This window comes from Zea mays, chromosome 3 (assembly GCF_902167145.1).
Source record: "Zea mays cultivar B73 chromosome 3, Zm-B73-REFERENCE-NAM-5.0, whole genome shotgun sequence".
Taxonomy (NCBI): Eukaryota; Viridiplantae; Streptophyta; class Magnoliopsida; order Poales; family Poaceae; genus Zea; species Zea mays.
In genome coordinates, this window is record NC_050098.1 from 209,562,074 (window position 1) to 209,583,294 (window position 21,221).

General features: G+C 53.0%; 1 pseudogene; it reads left to right on the forward strand.

Moving 5' to 3' along the window:
- The window catches only part of LOC103652522 (heparanase-like protein 3), a 66,680-nt pseudogene that overhangs the window by 44,824 nt on the left and 635 nt on the right, over positions 1 to 21,221 (forward strand).

Below are 21,221 nucleotides of genomic sequence, written 5' to 3' on the forward strand. Positions count from 1 at the left end.
GAGTTGCTCCTTTGCTGGTTCTAACTCTGATTATTTCTCTGGCTTTGTTGTCCAGAGCGTTGCACTTGATAATTGCTTCCACCCTGATTTCCAGAGCGGAACTGCGAACCTTGAGCGTTATTCGGACGAGTGTTCCTGCTTGACTGACCTTGAAATTTCCTTTTGTGGTCAGATAGCTCCTTTCTTTTACTTTCAAGGCCAATTGCCTTGTTCAATAGTGTCTGGAAGTTGGGAAATGTATGGCTCTGAAGTTGATAATTCAGAGGTCCAATTAGTCCTTCCAGGAAACGCTCTTGGCGCTTCTCATCTATGTCCACTTCTTTCGGTGCGTAGCGTGAAAGCTGAGTAAAGCGATCACGATACTCACTGACAGACATATTCCCTTGAGTAAGGGAAAGGAATTCCTTCTTCTTTAACTTCATAATTCCTGAAGGAATGTGATGAGCGTGGAAGTTCGCTTGGAACTCCTGCCAAGTTATTGTATCCGCGTTGGGGTGTGCCGCTGTGAAGGCATCCCACCAGTCGAACGCAGAACCCTCGAGTCTTCCCGAGGCGTACAAGACCTTCTCCCGATCGTTGCATTGAGTGATGTCCAGCTTCTTTCCAATGACCTTGAGCCAGTCATTGGCATCAAGAGGATCAACCGCATGAGAAAATGTCGGCGGGTGATGAGTCATGAAATCCCGGTGCTTATCTCTGGCCGGGGGTGCATACTGCTGCTGCTGCGGTTGCTGATTCTGTTGGTTCTGTTGTAATTACTGAACAGCCGCAGTGAGTCCTTGCAGAATCTGCATCTGGGCGGCGATGAACTGCTCCATATTAGGATTCGGTGGTGGTGGTGGTGGTACTTGTTGACCACGCTGGTTCCGGTTGTTAGGTCCTTGACGTGGGTTCACCATCTGATTGGTTAGGAAGTGAACATATTAGAGAAGAGAAGAGTAGAAAGATTCTAGAGGGGAAATGGCTTAAGTTTTAAAATTTTTATATGTTCTTATGGCCATCATTCTATAAGACCATTGCACTCAAACAAAGATCCAAATCAAACATTTCAATCAATCACCATCACATGGTTGGTATTTATTAATATGATAACTTAAAGAGAGTATCATCGTCTAACGCGAAATATAACTTATTACATCATGACTCAAAACAGCTAAAGCAGCCTAGTGACGAATTTGGGCTCTCCATAGCGCAGCCTCTTGCGGGGAGGAGACAACGCCATGGCGGGGACCTGAGCTTTGGGCGGATCCAGTCCTTGCAGTTGGGCTTCCAGGGCTGCAATCCTGGCGTGGGCATTCTCCAGCTCCAAATGCACCCTGTAGAGATCCAGGGTGGCACCGTCCAGGTCGGTGTTGAGACCGGCCACTACACCCGCTAAGGTGTGGATGCGATCCTCACCAGCTTCACCTGGGACAATGCTGGTCTGGCTTCCTCCACTCAGACGTTGAGGAAGATGCCTGAACCTCGTGTTCTGCAGCTGTTGCCGGTAGGTGTGGCTGAGCGACCACAGGGTCCGACGGGCAGCATCGCTGACCGAGGCAGCGTAGGTGGACAGTGGCGTCAGGGACTCGTGAGCAGACAGAGTCTTGAATCCCCTGTCACCTGCATCCATCACCCTGACGTGGATGCGAGTGATGTAGTAGCAAGCCCGGGGAGGCTCGCTCACTCGCCTTGTTTCGTACAGGGGGCAGACGTAGGTGCCTAGCGCATGCAGCACTTCTTGCAGCAGGTTGGGGAAGTGCCCCGTCTCGAACATTGATGTGTAATGTTCGACAACAGGACCAAACCCCATGAAGTTGTCCTGCTGGGCGTAGTTAGCTTCCTCATTGACGTGTTCGTCTTCTCCATCGTCTTCGTCGTCGTCATCCTCGCCATCGCCGTCTCCGGAGTCGTCGGGGTCGTCGCCTCCAGGTGCAGGTGCTTGGAAGGCTGGGGCAGACGGTGATGACGTTGATGACCCAGCTGCGAAGGCCAGGGACTCTGCCAACGGGGTGGGCGTCGGTAGCTGTCCTCCAGGTTGATTACATTCTCCACTCGGATGGGAGGGAGATCCGCCAGAACTTCCTCGACTACCACTGGGTAGACCGGGATCTGCCGGGCCTGAGGGGCGTAGCTGGTGTTGATGCGGGTAGTTTGGAGAGTGCGAACCATCTACAAGAGAAGTGTCAACTCAGTTGAATTTCAAAGAGGTAAGACTGATAAAGGAATTTATAGGAATGAAATTAGCAAGTTTTGAACAACTAGGCTTTCCATTTCTAACTAATCTAACGACCTAGGGTCAGCATAGCTTTGATACCACTTCTGTCACACCCGGTTCCAGGGGTAGAACCGAGCGCATACCATATGTGTGCCAGGATCCATTTCCACACATACGTTGACGTCACAAGTGTAATATATCAAAAGACAATGCAATAAAGGCGTAAAGAGAGAATATAATACTTTATTACATCATCTGCATCATTGTATCTTGAACAAGTATCACATCAAAGTAAAGCGAAAATAAATAATAGGGGCAATCTCCCACAGGAAGATGACCGGCGCATCGTTAGACTTAGAATTCCTCGTCGATAAAATCTCCATCAAAGTCTCCAACATCACTCTCTGATCAAAATATTGGCAAGGGTGAGCTCACTTATGGTCGGGGCTCAGCAAGTGGGGGAAAATTAATGCAGGTATAACAAGGTGAGGCTAAGGTTGAGCAGTAAGCATTTTAGTTGGTCAATATTTTATTAACAACACCTGTCTTACTAATAAGTGTGAATCCCAAATATCACATTTAAACAAAAGAATATGAATATAACAAAAACACTTATGTGAAACCACTTAAGCAAATTATTGGCAGATCATCGGATCTCAATTTAATTCCATCTTCAAGTTCAATTATCATGTGAGGAGTCCAGGTCGCTCATAACCGGGAGCACGGCTGATATATCAGTTTTACACTCTGCAGAGGTGGTACAACTTTACCCACAAGCCATGTATCCCATCTAGCCCGGGTTGATCGGACCCTTAAACACTGCCGAGGTGAATGGCTAGGGATCCATTATGAGGCTTTCACAAAATACACTTAATACTAAGCAACCCGCTAAGGTTTCTAAAGACGATGGTGGTAGCCCCTGGGTGAGGTACCTTAGCCAAGAATACGTCCCCATGTTAACGTGGGCTGCCAGCACCTACCGCTCCCCCCTCTTGCCCATATTTCAGGTAAGGTTGCCAGACACTAAGCATATAAAGCTAATTACCAAAGCCAGAGCCATGATAGCACTCGTGGTTGCACTGTTATCCTGGGTGGTCACTCTATGTTCCAATTAAATTTGTAATAAAGTTATCTTAACCATCGGGTTAATGTCATAATTGTCAATTAACATTTTTGGAACATTAAAACCAATTAATGAGTGATATTATGAATCATTAAGTTGAGCGGTAGCATAAATCTTGCACAACTTAATTATTTTCCCCAGGTTAAACAAGGAATACAGGTAGTAAATCTAGGAAATCCTTAATTAGGTGATACCCATCAAATTATGCAGTATATCAAAAGTAAACATTATTAAATGTAATGTCTGGGTACAAAAAGAATATGCAGAGGGAGAATCCACTTGCCTTGCTCAAGCGAGTCCTGCGGATAGTCCTCGAACGAGTTCGGTTCGTCTACCGCACAGTCGGCTTCTAATAGAATCGCATATCGCGCGTACAAAAATAAAACATACACAAATAAATAAACATACATCATTTCATAAACATACACCAATACATCATTAAACACACATTAACATATCGCACTAATCACATCTTAAATCCGTCCTAATCGCATAAATACTTATTAATTCAATTATAGCTATTAATGTGAGTCCTAATGGTGAATTTATGGGTGGGTGCAATAAATATAATTTTAACTAATAATAATAAATTTTAACATCATCAATGAAAATAATTATCGTCTTTAATACTAATAAATAAATTAATAGCTTTTACCCTTTTTATTTCTAACTCAAATTGAGTATGGCTAAAATGAATCTATTATTATTAAGATTCCAAAAATCTACATAAATTGCTAGTTTGACTTTTTATAACATAAGCGGGGTTATTTTGACATAAACTAGTACTCTAACAATTTTAGTGCTAAATTTGTGAACATGCTTATTTGGCTAGTAGAAATCTACTTTCCATACTACCGAAGATATTTTCTCTTTTTTTCTAAAAAGAAAATGCTAATAAAATAATTAGATAAATCATCTAAAAATCCTATATTATTCATATGACAACTATACCATTTTCCAAATCCAATAAAATGCACCTATAATTCTCCAAATAGTCTCTAAAGTTTATTGTGACCAAATTTAACTACAAAAATTTTTATCTAGTATTTTTATCACCAACGTGTGACTATTAAATCTACGTCATATTTCTCTAAACCAAAATTCAATGCCACGACTAACATGAAATATAACGGTGTACGAATAATCGCATGAATCTACCAAATAATTCCATAACGCTCATACACATAAATTGTGAATCACACGTGTTCATATTACAACAAACAAAATATACAACTAATGAATCGAATCAAAAAGTGTTTTATAAAATACACAAAATAAATTTGGGTCGTCATCAACCTTGGGTTCGCACGTGCGACAGGGAGTGTTCGACGGGGTTTCGGCCGGATGGAGAAGAGCAGGGCTCGACTACGGACGGCGGATGGCATAGCTCCGGCGAACTGTGGCTCCGGTGAACTCCGGCGACGAACGGCAACAAACGACGGCAACGGCACTAGCGATGAGCGAGGAGCACTAGAGGAAGAGGCGAGCTCGAGTAGGAAGGAATGGGAGAGAGCTCTGCTGCTTTTTTTAGAGAGAGGGAAGGGAGAGGTCACTGCCAGAGAGAGCTTCAGTGGGGCGCTGCTGTCCTTCATGGCCATCACTAGCTACGTTACCAGAGAATAACGAGGGAGAGAGTAATGGAGAGGAGGGAGAAACGGAAGTAGTGATGCTACATTAATCGTAGAAACGGTCGCGGCTCATCGGTCTCGGCAGGGAGCGCGACTGGCGTCTTGGTGGGTCGCTCAACCGCGACGGGGTGCTCGCGTGTGGCTCGCGCGGGCGCAGGGGCCGGCTCGGGCGCTCGCCTGCGTGCGGCATGCAGAGCGCGCGGCGCTCTGGGCACGGCAGGGAGGCAGCGCGCGCGGCGTGCAACAGGGAGTGAGAGAGCGGTGAGAGAGGAGAGAGAAGAGATAGAGAGAGTGGGGAGGGAGAGAGATAGAGGAGATAGAGTAGGGAGAGGAGAGGGACACAGCAGAGAGTGGCGGCGGCTGGGAAAACCAGCAGGGGGGGCGCGCGCGCGTGGAGTAGAGGCTAGGGTTTGGGGTCTTGGGCCCCTAGTGGGTCGGTTAGTGTAGGCTTTGATTTTTTTTCTTTTTTTTAATTCCGAAATGATTATTTAAAGAGCTCAAAAAATCCTAAAAATTTATCAAAACTATTTATAAACAAAATACTTATTTTTAGACTAATAATTACTATATTTCTTAATTATTATTTAATTACTAGGATTTCTTTTTAAAAGGAAGTTAATAACAATCATCCGATAATCAATCAAGCGCATAGAAAGAAAATGATCAAAATGCAAATAAATAATTAAACACTTAAAAAATTATTACCCTAATTAATATAATAACTAAATTCATTATTTTAATTGATGGATTTTATGGTGTTACAGTGAATAACCAACACATTACACAACCATTCGAGGGGTGCAATAAACATAGTGTCATATATGAGATCGTGATGCATATGACAAACTTACTCAATCTCATCATGGCATATCACATGTCATAGGAGAAACATGATGAAAATAACTCATAGCATAGAGGAGCATACAAGAAGTTATTAACTAGCTATTACAATAATGATCATCATAGCATAAAATGTTCATGAACTTGGGCCATCATCACATACATCACACATTACACAAAGTCAAACATCTCACAGTTATTACAGACCAGATAGTTCATTACATAAAAGATAGTATAGCCCCTAGGGTTACTTCCCAAATTTCCAAGCAGCAAACATTCTTGCAGGGGCAGACCGTCCAGACCAGAGACGCGGATCATCCGCGCGTAGCAGAAAGATGACAATGGCTAGGAGGTGGTTGGTGGCTATAAATACAACACAAACCACCCCTTAAATGGCACCCAAGCTTCCCAAGCATTCACTCCATTCCTTTGAAAAAGGAAATGTTGGAACTTGCTCTCTGCCGCAAGGGGATCCAACGGGGGGAATGATGATGTAAACAGGGTTCTCGCGCAAGATGGCAATAGCTCTGTTAACCTAGCCTCTCACGGGCACTGTGCTGGGGTATTTATAGGTATCTGAGTGCCCAGCGTCCTACGTTAAGGACGCATGTGCCCTCAGACACCTAGGTTATCCCCAGAATATTCCCATAAAGCAGGGTTACAGACTGTAATTACAGGGATGCCTTTACAAATTAGGCCTGTAACATGCAGCGGCCACGCAGGGCCCGTTACAATGGGCCAGATCATACGTGGGCCTCTGTGCTGGACGAGGCCGCACGGTGGGATGACCTCGTGCAGGTCTTGTCTCTGTTGGACCGACGACCACGGCGAAGGCTTCGAGCGGGGGGTGACGTCTTCGCCTTCGCCCCAACATTTGCCCTCCGAGGGACCAGTTCGACTAAGTCATCTGGTGCCGAAGACGTCGCTAGATGGTGGAGACGCTGCCCCCGCTCGAAGTGGTTCCGCGGGGGTTTTTGACATGACCGTTGATTGACACCGTACTGTTGGACTGTGGGTTTCCCGAAGCGCCGCGCCCTGTGTATAAAAGGGGGCGGGGGGCGGCTCGTTTTGAATTTTATCCTTCCGCGCTTCGTAAAAACCCTAGCCGCCTTTTCCACCGTCTTGCTGCTCGTCTGCCCTCCTTGCTCCTGTTCACTAGAGATCTGGCTCGAGTGAAGCAAACCGCCCGCCACCGCCGATGGTACGTAGCGATGCCGACCTCTTCTTCTTCCGCTGCCGCTACGCCGCCGGCCGACGCGTCGTCTGAGGAAACGCTGAGTACCGTGGCGGCGGAGGAGTTGCGCGCCGGCGATACGGTTGATTTTGGTGTGTCGCGGATGTCGTCGGTCCGCGTGCAAGATATGTAGCGGCTGGGTTACTTTGGCAACAGAGTCGCTCGTGTCCCGGGGACGGAGGAAGTCCCCGCGTCGGAAGGTGAGTTGGTTGTGTTCGAGGCGTTCTTCGCCGCCGGTCTCCGTCTGCCTGCGCACCGATTTGTTGGAGAAGTCCTGCGCAGATTTAGTGTTTAGATCCATCAGCTGACTCCGAATGCCGTGGTGGCACTGTCGAAGTATGTCTGGGCGACGACTTCGTACGGCGGTCAGCCATCAGTCGAAGTCTTCGCGAAGTACTATTGCCTGCACTGGCAGAAGAGGATGATTGGGGATGAAGTTGCCCAGTTTGGGTCCTGTACATTTACGCCGAAGACCGGCAAGACCACGATGGAGGTAGTGGAGTTGGTTCCCTGTGCCCGCAACAAGTGGGGCAATTGGCAAGATTTCTGGTTCTACGTTGCGGAGGGTACCGTCGAAGACCATCCGGGGCTACCCGTGTCTGAGATGTGCTCGCATTTCTACTCAGCGTACCCGCCTTTTGAAGTGGCGGAGGAGGATGCGGACGAAGGGGCCCTTCGGTGCGCCGCCGGCCTGATCAGTGGGCGGGATTTGGTTGAGGAATTTATTGCGTACGGGGTATGGCCTTTGGCGCATGGCTGGGCGTTGGGCGAAGTGTGCCCTCGCCGGATGCCTTCCCATGGTGGGAAGCTGGTGTGAAGTCCTGTCTTCGCGCTGGATCTGCATAGCCGCGATTCGGCTGCCTTTGTTCGTGAGGCGGAGGATGGGGCGGTTCGGATCGTTGGTCGGTACGTGCCGAGGACAGAGGGCCAGCGTAGCTGGGATATCCGCGGGTCGAATGACCGTTTGAACAGGGTTTTTGAATTGAATGGACTGCCGTATGGCGGTTATCCCGGCCAGGACGATGTGGATCGTCTCGGGAAGAAACCGGTGGTAGAGTCTGGAGACGACCCCGCGCCGGCGGCCGCCCCGTCCTCTAAGAAGGGGAAACTAGGTACTGCTATGGGAGGACTTGGGGTTTCCGATGGTTTTGCTAGAGAATTGATGAGGACATGCGCGGCCCCGGGGGGAAGGATGTCTTCGCCCGAGCTCCGGGAGTCTTCGGCGCGGATGCTGAAGGTTACCGGGGGTTGGTGGCCTAGGAATGTTCCTATCCCCTGTGCGGCCTGCGAAGACTTTTTTACATCTCGCATGGTTCGTGAGTGGAAAGTGTTTCCTTACGGGCGGAATATTGCTGCTGTTGTGTCGGCAGTGATGGACAAGGATCGCCAAGGAGCTGCACAGAAGCGCCAGGTGGTCGTCAGGCTTCATGAAGCCAGGCCGAAGAGGCAGCGGGGGGCTGCGAAGGCTACGGCCCCCGGCGGAGGTCAGCCGCCGTTGGCGGCGAAGTCGGCCGTCCCTGCATCCGGCAGGGCGGCGGAGGCTGCGGCTGCCGCCGGTGGTTCCAAGACTGCGAAGGCCGCACCGGCGTCCGGCAGGGTGCCGGAGGCTGTGAAGTCGGCCCGAGGGTTGCCGCCGCCGGGCAAGCGCGTCGCCGACTTCGTCACCGACATTAGCGTGGACGACTATCTTGTTGGTAAGGCGCTGGCTTGGCTTTTTTTTTATTTGTTGATACGTCGCAGGGTCGGACGAAGGCCAACTTGTCGTTGTTCCGCCTGCCGCGGCGACCACGGCGGCTGCCGTAATGCCAAAGGCGAAGGGTGGTGCTCTTAGTGCTGGCGGCGAGATGTCGGCACTTGCTGCTGTGAGGGACGAGGCGGGCGCTGTGTCCCGCCGGTTGGAGGAGATGAAGGAGGCACTAAGTCAGGTACATTGAGCTAGACTTCGGTTCAGTTTTTTTTCGGCTTCGTTGGGGCTGTGGTCTTACGTGTGTTTTGCAGGCGGCTGACTTCGCCGGCCGTGCGGCGTCGGGGGCCCTCACGGCCGTTGTGTCTGCCGAAGTCGAGAGACTTCGGACGTAACATGCTGACGCTGTCCGGGAAAAATCGGCCGCCGACAGCAAGTGCCGCAAGCTGGCGGACAAGGTGGCCGTGCTGGAGGGGGAGAAAACTGACCTCCGGCGCCAACTGGCAAAGGAGAGGATGGAGGCCAATGAGGCCCTCGCCAAGGCGCAGGCTGCGCAGGCGGAGGTCAATTTGGCGCGAGTGGAGGGCGGTCTTGCCAGGGAACGCGCCGAGCAGTTGGAGGAGCGGCTCCGCGCCCTGCAGAGTCGTGTGGAGAGGGCCGAAGCCGCACGGAGGCTGAGCGGACCCGCAAACAGCTTATGGATTCATACCATGAGCTGGGCGCGCGGACCGCTGAGTTCGAAGTGCCGGACCGAGAGCCCGGACTTCGCTGCCTGGAGTGGGTGCAGGAGGAGTTGCAGGCGCTCCCCACCATCGTGGAGGGGTTTATGTCTTATGCTTCCCTAGTCACCTGCGAGGGGGCGATGAACGTGCTCTCTCGCGAAGGGTGCCGGCACTATGAAGTCTTCGACCAAGCGGATGAAGATTTCGAGCGTGATATCTACAAGGTCGAGGACTCTGTAGTGAAGGAGTCCGCCAGAGCCCTCTACGACCGGATGTGGGGCCCCCATGGTCGAGAGGTGGTCAGGGAACGGGCCGAGACGACGAGGGGTCAGGTAATGTCTGGCTTTTGTTTGGTGTTTGTTGGATGTGGGCTATGTATGGGTTTGCTGAATTTGTGTGCTGTCTTAGGCGGCGCGTGGCGAGAGGGTGGATGATTTCGGGGCGTTGAACAGCGCGCTGCCTGATCCGGAGTCGAACCCGGCGGAGGCCGTGTCCGAGGCCGCCCTGGAGCCGCCCCCGGAGACTGCCGAAGGCGCTCCTGATGCCCCCGCAGCCGCTGCGATCGGCGGAGGCCCGCCCCTAGAGACCGCCGGAGGCGCTCCTGATGCCCCCGCAGCCGCTGCGCCGAGGGCTGAAGATCCTGCGACGGTGGAGGCGGAGGCGACAGCGGAGGCAACAGCGGAGGCTCCCGCGACGGCTGGGTCTTCGCAGGTGGCGTAGTGGGTGTGGGTAGTTAGGGAATTTTGGATATGTTGCTGAACTTTGGTTGCTGCGCAGGTTCAAGATTTTGGGCCTGCGCACGCAACCGCCACTACTAATTTTTTGGCGGCTTCGACCGTGGATGGTGGTAGTAAATATGATGGGTCTGCATCTGAGTTTTTTGATTTTGCTGACTCTGGGAGCTCGGTTGAATGGACTGAGGAGTCGTCGGAGGAGGACTTGGACTATTTTGCGGCCTTGGATGTGGCAGCGGCGGAGGCTTCACCGCACGCTGCGGACACAGATGTGCCTGGTCCGAGTACTGGGCGCAAGCGGCGAAGGGCGGTTGCGAAGCGTAGAGTGAGTGGGGCAGACGGCGGTCGACTTCGTGTGAGTAGGGCCGGCCGACAGGAACTGTTGTCCTTGCCGGCCGTCGTGAGTACGGGTGATGGAGAATTGCGGAGTCTTTTTGCGGGTGAGGAGCTTAGGATAATGTTATTCAACTATAGGGAGATGGGAATTATTCCGAAGGCTGAGCCGATGTAGAGTGTGATGCCCTTGCTTGTACATGTGAAATGGCTTGTATGATGAAGTTGTGTGCCCTCGCACATTCGGTTATGCTAACGAAGGCGTTACGCACTTGGTCGGGTGTAATTGCTATGCTGTACTGGTGTGCGTGGTAGTCGGTCTTTGCGCGGACTTCGCACGGACAGGTGTAATTGTTATCGCGCTACCTGGCTGCGCCCGTAGGCGACTTTTGCACGGATAGTCTCCGCGGTGGACTTCGGTTTTTCGCGCTTGTGCTAGTCCGGCTGCACCCTTAGGCGACTTCTGCACGGTAAGTCTTTGCGGTAGACTTCGGTTTTTCGCACTTGTTGTGCTAGTCCGGCTGCACCCTTAGGCGACTTCTGCGCGGTGAGTCTTCGCGTTAGACTTCGGTTTTTCGCACTTGTTGTGCTAATCCGGCTGCACCCTTAGGCGACTTCTGCACGGTAAGTCTTCGCGGTAGACTTCGGTTTTTCGCACTTGTTGTGCTAGTCCGGCTGCACCCTTAGGCGACTTCTGCACGGTAAGTCTTCGCGGTAGACTTTGGTTTTTCGCACTTGTTGTGCTAGTCCGGCTGCACCCTTAGACGACTTCTGCGCGGTGAGTCTTCGCGTTAGACTTCGGTTTTTCGCACTTGTTGTGCTAATCCGGCTGCACCCTTAGGCGACTTCTGCACGGTAAGTCTTCGTGGTAGACTTCGGTTTTTCGCACTTGTTGTGCTAGTCCGGCTGCACCCTTAGGCGACTTCTGCACGGGGTTGTCGCACGCGAGGGTGGCTGGCGCTGAGCCTCGCGGTGACTTCGTATTGGTCGAATGTCGAAGACCGTCGTCGCGGTCTTTTTTCGACGCATGTTTTTGCGGGGGATTTTTCACTTGTATATTACATGGCTCCGCCTCGTTAAAAACCTCACCCCTCGGGAGAAAAAGAGTGCGGGCCAGAATAAAATTGTTTTTGCGAATTACAAGGGCGAATCAGCCCTGATGAGTCAAACAAAAAATTTGCGGAGGTTGTCGACGTTCCAGGAGTGCTCCAGGTCTTCGCTGCTTGGCGTTGTGAGCCTGTAAGCGCTGGGGGAAGCCTTCGTCTTGACTATGAAGGGGCCCTCCCACCTGGGCTCCAGCTTGCCCCTGGACTCTGTCCGAGCTGTTCAGACGAGTACGAGGTCCCCTTTGTTGAACTCCCTTGGGATGACTGCATGGTCGCGCCATGCTTTTGTCTGGGCTTGGTGTTTGTTTAGTGCTTGTAGGGCGAAGACCCGGTCTCCATCGATGAGATCCTTTGAAGTGGCCTCGTCCACGTCGGGGACGGCTGAAGGAACTGTTCGTGGGGACCCATGTTTTATTTCTTGTGGGGTCATAGCCTCCGATCCGTATAGAAGGCGGAAAGGAGTGAACCCGGTCGCCCTGCACTCAGTCGTGTTTAGTGCCCAGACCGCCTCGGGTAGCAAATCGGCCCACTTGCCCTTTTTTCGTCGAGGAGCATCTTTTTGACGACTGTGAAGATTTTTCCATTGGCGCGTTCCACAACTCCGTTGGACTGTGGGTGATAGACTGAGGCGAAGGCAAGCTTGGTGCCGATGGAGAAACAAAAATCCTTGAAGTCTTGGCTGTCAAACTGCTTGCCATTGTCGACTGTTAGTTCAGACGGTACTCCGAAGCGGCAAACAATGTTTTGCCAAAAGAATTTTTGGGCAGTCTTTGATGTTATTGTGGAGACAGCCCTTGCCTCGATCCATTTGGTGAAGTATTCGACAGCGACGAAGGCGAACTTAAGGTTCCCCTGAGCCGTCGGTAGGGGCCCGACGATGTCTAGGCCCCAGCGCTGGAGAGGCCATGTGTGGGCGATCAGCTTTGTAAATTGCGAAGGGCTGCCTGATCGAGGGGAAAACTTCTGGCAGGCTTCACAGGACCTTGTGACCCGATTTGCGGCGCAGATCATTGCGGGCCAGTAGAAACCTTGGCGGATCACCTTAGCAGCTAGGGCCCTTGTCCCTGCGTGAGAGCCGCAGGTACCACTGTGGACTTCGCGTAGTATCTGGACACCTTCGGTTTCGGTGACGCATTTGAGCATTGGCTGACTGACCCCCTTCTTGTAGAGTTGGCCCTCAATCAGTGCGAAGTCCCGGCTTTGATGTTTGAGGCGCTTGGCCTCGTTGATGTCGGTTGGGTGATAATACCCCTGTAGGAACAGAGTTATTGGTGCCCGCCAGTCTTCGGTCATGATAAGGTTGACTATTCGGTGGCCCTCGCTGTCATTGGTTATTTGGATCCCTTCGGGGCTCCGGACGGCTGGTGTGCCGATGACGTGGTAGAACACATCGGAGGGCAGGGGCTCGCCTCTGGCGGCAGCCTTGGCCAATGTGTCGGCCTCTTCATTCTTGGCCCGGTCCACATGCTGCAAAGTGAATCCCTTGAATTGTCTCTCGAGACTTCGGATGGCCGCGAGGTATTGCATGAGTGCGGGGTCCTTTGCTGCATAGTCTTTCTCGACCTGGCCAGCAACTACCTTGGAGTCTGTTCTAATGATGCAGGTGGTGACCCCAAGGGCCCTCAGCTTGCGGAGACCGAGGATGACTGCTTCGTATTCTGCTATGTTATTTGTGCATCTGTCGGATTCCAGAGTGAAGCTGAGGGGAGCCGCATATCTGTGCTTGACTTCGGTTGGCGAGGTGATGACTGCCGCGGTGCCTGCCCCCGCATGGCACCATGCGCCGTCGCAGTGGATCGTCCAAACCTTTTCTGCGGACGGGTCCGGCTGTGTTATTGGCCCAGTCCAGTCGACGACGAAGTCTGCCAGGACTTGTGACTTGATGGCTGTCCTGGGCTCAAAATTGATGTGGTATCCGGAGAGTTCGGCCGCCCACTTGGCAATCCTCACCGATGCCTCCGGGTTTCTGAACAATTCGCCGAGTCCCCTGTCTGAGGTGACCCGGACCTTGAATGCTTCAAAGTAATGGCGCAATTTGCGCGAAGACATAACGACTGCGTAGGCAATCTTCTCCAGCTCTGTCATGTTACATTTGGACGGCGTCAGCACTTCGGATACATAATAAATTGGGCACTGCCTGATCACGCCCTCAACTGTCTGCTCCTGCACCAGTGCCGCGCTGACCGCATGCGGCGAAGCTGCAACATAGAGCAACAGAGGTAGTGAAGAGTCGGGGCTTGTAAGGACTGCCAACTCCGATAGGTACTGTTTTAATGAGGCGAAGGCCGCTGCCTGCTCTGGTCCCCAAGCGAAGTCTTTTGCGCCACGGAGAGTTTTGAGGAAAGGGAGACTTCGCTCAGCGGATCTGGAGATGAATCTGTTGAGGGCGGCCAATCTCCCCGTCAAGCGCTGGACGTCTCTGGCGGACTACGGAGGCCTCATGTTTATGATGGCTTGAATCTTGGTTGGGTTGGCCTCGATGCCGCGGTGTGAAACCAGGTAGCCCAATATTTTGCCTTGGCGAACGCCGAAGACGCACTTTTCCGGGTTTAGGCGGAGTCGTGCGTCTCGCATGTTCGCGAATGTCTCGGCGAGGTCAGTGAGATGGTCCTCCTTGCTCTTGCTGGCGACGACGATGTCGTCCACATATGTGAATATATTTCTGCCAACCTGCCCGTCGAGCACTGTCTTGGTAAGCCTGGAAAAGGTGGACCCGGCGTTCTTGAGTCCCTCCGGCATTCTGATGAAGCAATATGTGCCGAAGGGCGTTATAAAGCTGGTGCTAGCCTTGTCTTCCTCCTTCATGTATATCTGGTGGTAACCGGAGAAGCAGTCGAGGAGTGATATGACTTCGCATCCGGCCGCGCTATCGACTATTTGGTCGATCCGCGGCAACGGGAAGTTGTCCTTTGGGCAGGCCTTATTGAGACTGGTGAAGTCGATGCACATTCGCCACTTCCCGCTCTTTTTCTGCACCATCACAACATTGGAGAGCCACTTGGGGTAAGCCATCGGCTCGATGAATTTGGCTTCCAGGAGGCGGTGCACTTCTGCCATGGCGGCCTCTGTCTTCTCGTCGGACATCTTGCGAAGCCGCTGTTTTTTCGGCCTCACCAAAGGGTCGATTCCCAAGCTGTGCTCAATTATGGATCGGCTGACCCCGACCAAGTCGAGGGCTGACCAGGCGAAGACATCTTTGTTCTTAGATAGGCAGCAAAGGAGCTTCTCCTCTTCATGCGAAGTGAGGTCTTCGCTGATAGTGACTGTCTGCTTGGGCGTGGCCTGGTCGAGGGGGACAGTCTTGGTCCCGTCGTTGCTCTGCAGTTGTGCCTTGTCGTGCTGTTTATCGGTTGGGCTGGCGGGTGCTGGGGCCTCGCGCTGGGCCGTGAGGCAGTGCACATTTCTCTGACCGGGCACGAAGTCTCGCTCTATGTTGCGTGCAGTCTGTTGATTGTCGTAGACCATAATAACGCCTAACGGACCTGGTATCTTCATACATAGGTACAGTCCGTGAATGGCTGCTTCGAACTTATTGATGGAGCCCCGGCCCATGATGGCATTGTATGGATATACCATATCCACAATATCAAATGTTACTTGCTCGCTCCGGGCATTGGGTGCTACACCGAAGGAGAGAGGCAGCTCTATTTTGCCGACAGGAAAGGTGCCCTTGCCGCCGAAGCCATACAACGGGTTGTCCGAAGGCTTGAGCAGGCTATGGCTTATGCCCATGCGATCGAAGGCGTGGAGGAAGATGATGTCCGCCTGACTGCCATTGTCGACTAGGACTTTGTGCAGGTCCTAGCCTGCCACGCTGCAATTGATAACCATGGCGTTGCTGTGGGGGGCGCTGCGCAGGTCGACGTCTCGTGCGTCGAAGGTTAGCGGTATGTGGGACCACTTTGTCTGCACGACTGGGCCAGTGATGGCGACGTGGTTGATGCTGCGGTAGTGGTCCCGCTTCTGCCGCTTTGTGTCGAAGTCGGTGCTGGACCCCCCAGTTATCATGTGAATGACTCCGCGATACGGCGAATCGGCGAAGTCTTCCTGCTTTGGGGCGTGGGGGATGTTTTGATGTTGCTGGTGTGGAGGTGGGGGAGGTACGATTTGTACTTCCGGATGGTGTTGGTAAGCGTGGTGCGGTGGATGCGGGGCGGGGGCGTGGATATATGGTGGAGGGGGTTGCTGGTAAGTGTGTGCGACAACTCTGGGGTTGTCGGCTGGCTGCGCCCGTGCCATCCTGTCTTTGGTGGCCTTCGTTTCTGGGCAGTCTTTGGTTTGGTGGGCGCAGTCTTCGCCATGGAAGAGGCAGTAGAATCAGCGTGGCGGCTGCGCACGCCCCCGACCCCTGCCGCGAGTTCCATTTCCGCGGCCCTGGGGGGGATATTCCTGGCGACGAGGGGCCTCAGCAGCGGGGTGCTGGTTGGCGATGTTGTGCACTTGCTGTTGATTGCGGCCGTCTCGATCGGAGTCTTGCTGCGGAGTCCTCGTCCACGTGCGGCTGGACTGTGGAGCATCCTTAGGCTTCCTTTGGGACTCAACCTTGCGTTGGTGGAGCTCTTCGGATTTGGCGTATTTTTCAAACAGCTGATATAATTCCTGGAGGTTCTTGGGCGGATCTCTGATGCAGTGGCTATAGAGGACGCCGGCGCGAAGGCCACTGATAGTGTAGTGGATAGCGATCTGGTCGTCGACTGAGGGCAGCTGTGATTTGAGTGTTAAGAATTTGCGGTAATACTCCCGCAGAGTCTCCTTTTCCAGCTGCTTGCAGAGCGAGAGTTCGGCCAAGGCGTCGGTGTCTGGGCGGTACCCTTGGAAGTTGAGTAGGAACTTGTCCCGGAGGCTTCTCCAGGAGTCAATGGACAGCGAAGGCAACCTGGTGAACCAGGTGAGAGCTGGGCCTTCGAGGGCGATGATGAAAGACTTGGCCATTGTGGCGTCGTCCCCTCCGGAAGATGCAACGGTGACTTGATAACTCATTATGTATTGTGCTGGGTCGGTGCTGCCGTTGTACTTGGGATAGGTCCCTGCCCGGAAGTTAGCGGGCCAAGGCGTCACTTGCAGGTGTGGCGCCAGGGGACTTCGCTCGTCCAGGTAGTTGACCCCTTGGAATGGTGCGGCGTGCGGGAAAGTGTGGTCGCGCTGGGGGAAACGCGGGTCTTGCGGTTGTGCGCACTGTTGCAGGGTGGCCCATGCTGCAGGCCGAGGTGGCCTTCGCGCGTGTCTTCTAGTTGCTGCTGCGGGGGTGGCCCATGCTGCAGGCCAAGGTGGCCTTCGCGCTGCATCAGCGCGATCTCCCGCTCGAGGTCCTGGGCCTTCTGCTCTTCGTCGCGTATCATTTACCGCACTTTGGCTAGTGCGGACACGCGCTGGCGCTTGGCCTCCAGTATCTCTTTCTGCCTCTGGAGATTGCGGTTCTTGAGGCGCAGGGCGCGCAGCTGTAGCTGTTCTTCCGCTGAGACGCCGAGGACTTCACCGTCTTCAGTGGGGTCCGCGCCCTCCAGTGGGGCGAAGCCTGGGGGTGGCTGCGATTGTCCTTCAGGGCTGCAGGTGCGGGGGGAGTCGTCTTCGCAGGTGCAGAGAACGTCGTCTTCAGGGGCCTCTTGGTGGGTGGATTGGGTGAGGACGAGGGCCTTGCTCTTTCTTGCAGCAAGTAGTGCTGCCTTCGCAGCCTCGTCAGCCTTCGGGTTAGCTTTCTTGGGTGCCATCGCAGGTGGTTTTCTCGTAGCACGAACGGTGGGCGCCAAATGTTGGAACTTGCTCTCTGCCGCAAGGGGATCCAACGGGGGGAATGATGACGTAAACAGGGTTCTCGCGCAAGATGGCAATAGCTCTATTAACCTAGCCTCTCACGGGCACTGTGCGGGGGTATTTATAGGTATCTGAGTGCCCAACGTCCTGCGTTAAGGACGCATGTGCCCTCAGACACCTAGGTTATCCCCAGAATATTCCCATAAAGCAGGGTTACAGACTGTAATTACAGGGATGCCTTTACAAATTAGGCATGTAACATGCAGCGGCCACGCAGGGCCCGTTACAATGGGCCGGATCATACGTGGGCCTCTGTGCTGGGCGAGGCCGCACGGTGGGATGACCTCGTGCAGGTCTTCGTCTGATGTCGTATGGGGCGAAGGGTGCCTTCGCCCGTTGTCTTGTCTCTGTTGGACCGACGACCACGGCGAAGGCCTCGAGCGGGGGGTGACGTCTTCGCCTTCGCCCCAACAGGAAGAGTTTCCAAGCCACATTCAAAGCAATAGAAATCCTATAAGTGTCATAATTGTGATTGTGATCATTAGTGATTAGTGCCTTTGCGAGAGACTTTGGAGAGTTTGGTCTCGTGTTTTTCTTATTGCTCTTTTGCTTAGTGTTTTGATCATGCTTTTTCTTATTCTCACCGTCAATTCTTTCACTGTGTAAAAGTGTTAAGGGACACAAAATTGTGTGGTGATCCTTGCATGTAGTAAGTGCCCGGTTGAGAAGCGAAGAACACTCATCTGGTCTAAGTGACCATTTGACATAGAGAAATGATTGAAAGAGACCCGTCCTCAGTGGTCTTCTCAATGGGGAGTATAAGGCTTGTTTGCTTCGGACTAAGTGCATGTTTGGTTTGATGCATAACTTGTCATACTTTGCCTAAATTTTTCTGCTTAAGGTTAGTTCTTCAATTCGAACGACTAACTTTAGGTAAAGTGTGGCAGAGTTAACCACGAACCAACAGGTCTTAAAGTCAAATGTTTAAACTGCTGTAATTACAATCCATTTAGACAAAATATTGTAGAAGCAGTATAACCCGATACAGATTAAAGACAAGCGAACATGTTTTTTTTGAACCAAACCTATTTAAAGATAGAAGTCTCTACTACTCTATATGAGGTTAGTGTAGGCGTGCACAGCTCCTGTTCTGCCTCCCGCGATCGGCTGCCGCCGCGCCAGCTCCCCAAAACTGCCGCGCCGCTCCCGCAAATCCCGCCACCGTCCTCGCGGCCGCATCGCCCCCGCGCCAGCAACGCATCGCCGCTCCCGCATCGCACGCATCGCGCGGATGGAAGGTCCACCTGCTCCTCGCCGCTCCCGCATCGCACGCATCGCCGCTCCCGCAACGCGCGGATGGAAGGTCCACCAAATCGCGCGCAGGTCCAGCTCGGCCCGCATCGCAGCCGCCGTCGTCGAGGCCGCATCGCCCCCGCACCCCGAGCCACCAACGCCCGCGGATGGAAGGTCCACCCCCTCCTCCTCCTCTCCCAAAATCGTGCATCCGCCGCGCCCTCAAATCCCGCTGGCCTTCAACTCTATCTCTGCAGCGGATGCGCCCGCGGATGGAAGGTACCAGACCTCTTCTCGCCATTACCGCGCTCGCCCCGTCAATTCCCATATTTCTTCTCGCCATCCTCTCGGATCGTCCGCCGCCAGATCCGGATCTCTCCCCATCATCGGCACCTCCTCCCCCGCCCGCCCGAGACCCGTCAAGCTCCCTCTACGCGCCTGCCTCCTCTTCGGCCCAGATCTGCGGTGGCCCTGGAGCGCGGGCGCGCAGGCACGGCCGGCGCAGTTATACGGCGGCGCGGGCGCGGCGTCCCCGGCCCCGGCCATGGCGCGGGTGCGAGAAACCCAGCCATGGCGGCACCGGCCCCAAGCCCAAGCCCTGGCGGCGGCGCGCCATCAAGCCCCGGTCCCACCGGCGGGCGTGGTCCTCCTGGTACGCGGTCTACAACTGGTCCCCGAGCCTTGCGCCCCTGCGCATCTCCTCCTCATGGCTGGCCTTTTTCTGCGGCTAGGAGGCCCTAGAGACGCTCGGCCTCGGCGCGGAGCGTGGCGCCCTCGCTCTCGTTGGTGGCGACGACTTGCTCGGCGGCGGCGACCTCCTCGCAGGCCTGGACATAACTAGCCGTCGCCTTTTTTGATGTGACAGTAACAATCAGCAAACAAACCGTGAATAACAATCCTCACTGAACTCGCAGCGTTCTCTCCTCTAAAGCTCCGGCTGGGCGGCTCTCTGCAAGACATGCTAAATATACGGCACCGGCGACACTCGCCAGCCGCCCTGCGCCCCGTTCGTGAAGAATGTGTCAGCCATTTTGGGTTTCTCGCAGGGCTGCCTGCCGCTGCGTAGATGGGACGAGCTCAATGTGTTCTTACAGAAAACCAGGTACTATCCTGGTGTACTCTCATTTCCTGCCTTCGGGCAGTTTCAGTTTCAGAAGCTGTATTCTCTTGTTCTTTAGGTATGGTTGCCGAACTTCCTTTCCTGCTTGATTCTACAGGCCAAGGATCGTTTTTGGGCTGAATGCTCTGAACGGTCGGGTCCCGATGCCTGACGATTCTTTAGGGGGGCCATGGAATTACACGAACGCAGCTTCTTTCATTCGCTACACCGTGAGCAAGGGATACGATGTACATGGATGGGAGCTCGGTATGTTGATTCTGAGTTATCTTGTGGATTGTGTTGGTTTTGTCAGAAAAAAAGAACCTCATGTCACTCGATAGCCTTTTTACACCCACTTTATTTAGAGAAGAGCAATACGTATGTTGAAAATGAAATATTATGATAAGAGTACATAGAAAAGGAATCGGACAAGTGTGTCAACATCACTTCAGGTAATAATACAGTGGTTATGCATAGTGCAGTGCTTTGTGGCCAAAACACACAGAGATTGTTGCTGCAGGAAATGAGCTCAGTGGCAGCGGAGTCAGGGCTCGAATCGACGCGGATCAGTACGCAGCAGACGTGATCGCTCTAAAACACATCGTCGATAGCGCCTACCAGGGCAAGCCATCGAAGCCTCTCGTGCTTGCGTCAGGAGGCTTCTTCGACGCGGTCTGGTTCACCCAACTCGTCAGCAAGACAAAGCCAGACCAGATGGACGCGATCACTCACCATATCTACAATCTAGGCCCCGGTATATATATATGCTCGCCTCGGTTTACAGCTGATAGGTAGTGCGTGCATGAGATGTTGGCAGACCGGATGAAATGCTGAATGAATGAATGTACGTGTCAGGGGTTGACGACCATCTGGTTCAGAAAATCCTTGACCCTTCTTACCTTGACGGCAAGGCGAGCACGTTCAGCAACTTTCAGCAACCTTCAGGGGATACTCAAGTCCGCAGGCACGTCCGCTGTCGCCTGGGTTGGCGAGGCTGGAGGCACGTACAACAGTTGCCACCACCTTGTCACTGATGCGTTTGTGTTCAGCTTCTGGTAAGCCAAGAGAGCTTCACTCTTTTTTCATCCCTATATATATATGCTCACCAATTGGAGTTATTGTCTGAAGAACCTACCTGGTGGATCTTCAGGTATCTGGATCAGCTTTAGTACGACACAAAGAGCTACTGCAGACAGACCTTGGTTGGAGGCAACTATGGCCTGCTCAACACAAGTACATTTGAACCAAACCCTGACTATTATAGGTAGATTAGACTAGACACGCACAAGTTCTCTCTCTCTCCAAATTAAGCACCATCATAATCTACCATCTTTCTGTAGTGCTTTGCTGTGGCACCGCCTCATGGGCACCAAGGTCCTCTCGACGACATTCAACAGCACAAACAAGATCCGTGCCTACGCACACTGCGTGAAAAACTCAGTAAGGAGGAGTGGCACATGCGATGGAAAGCTCCTGT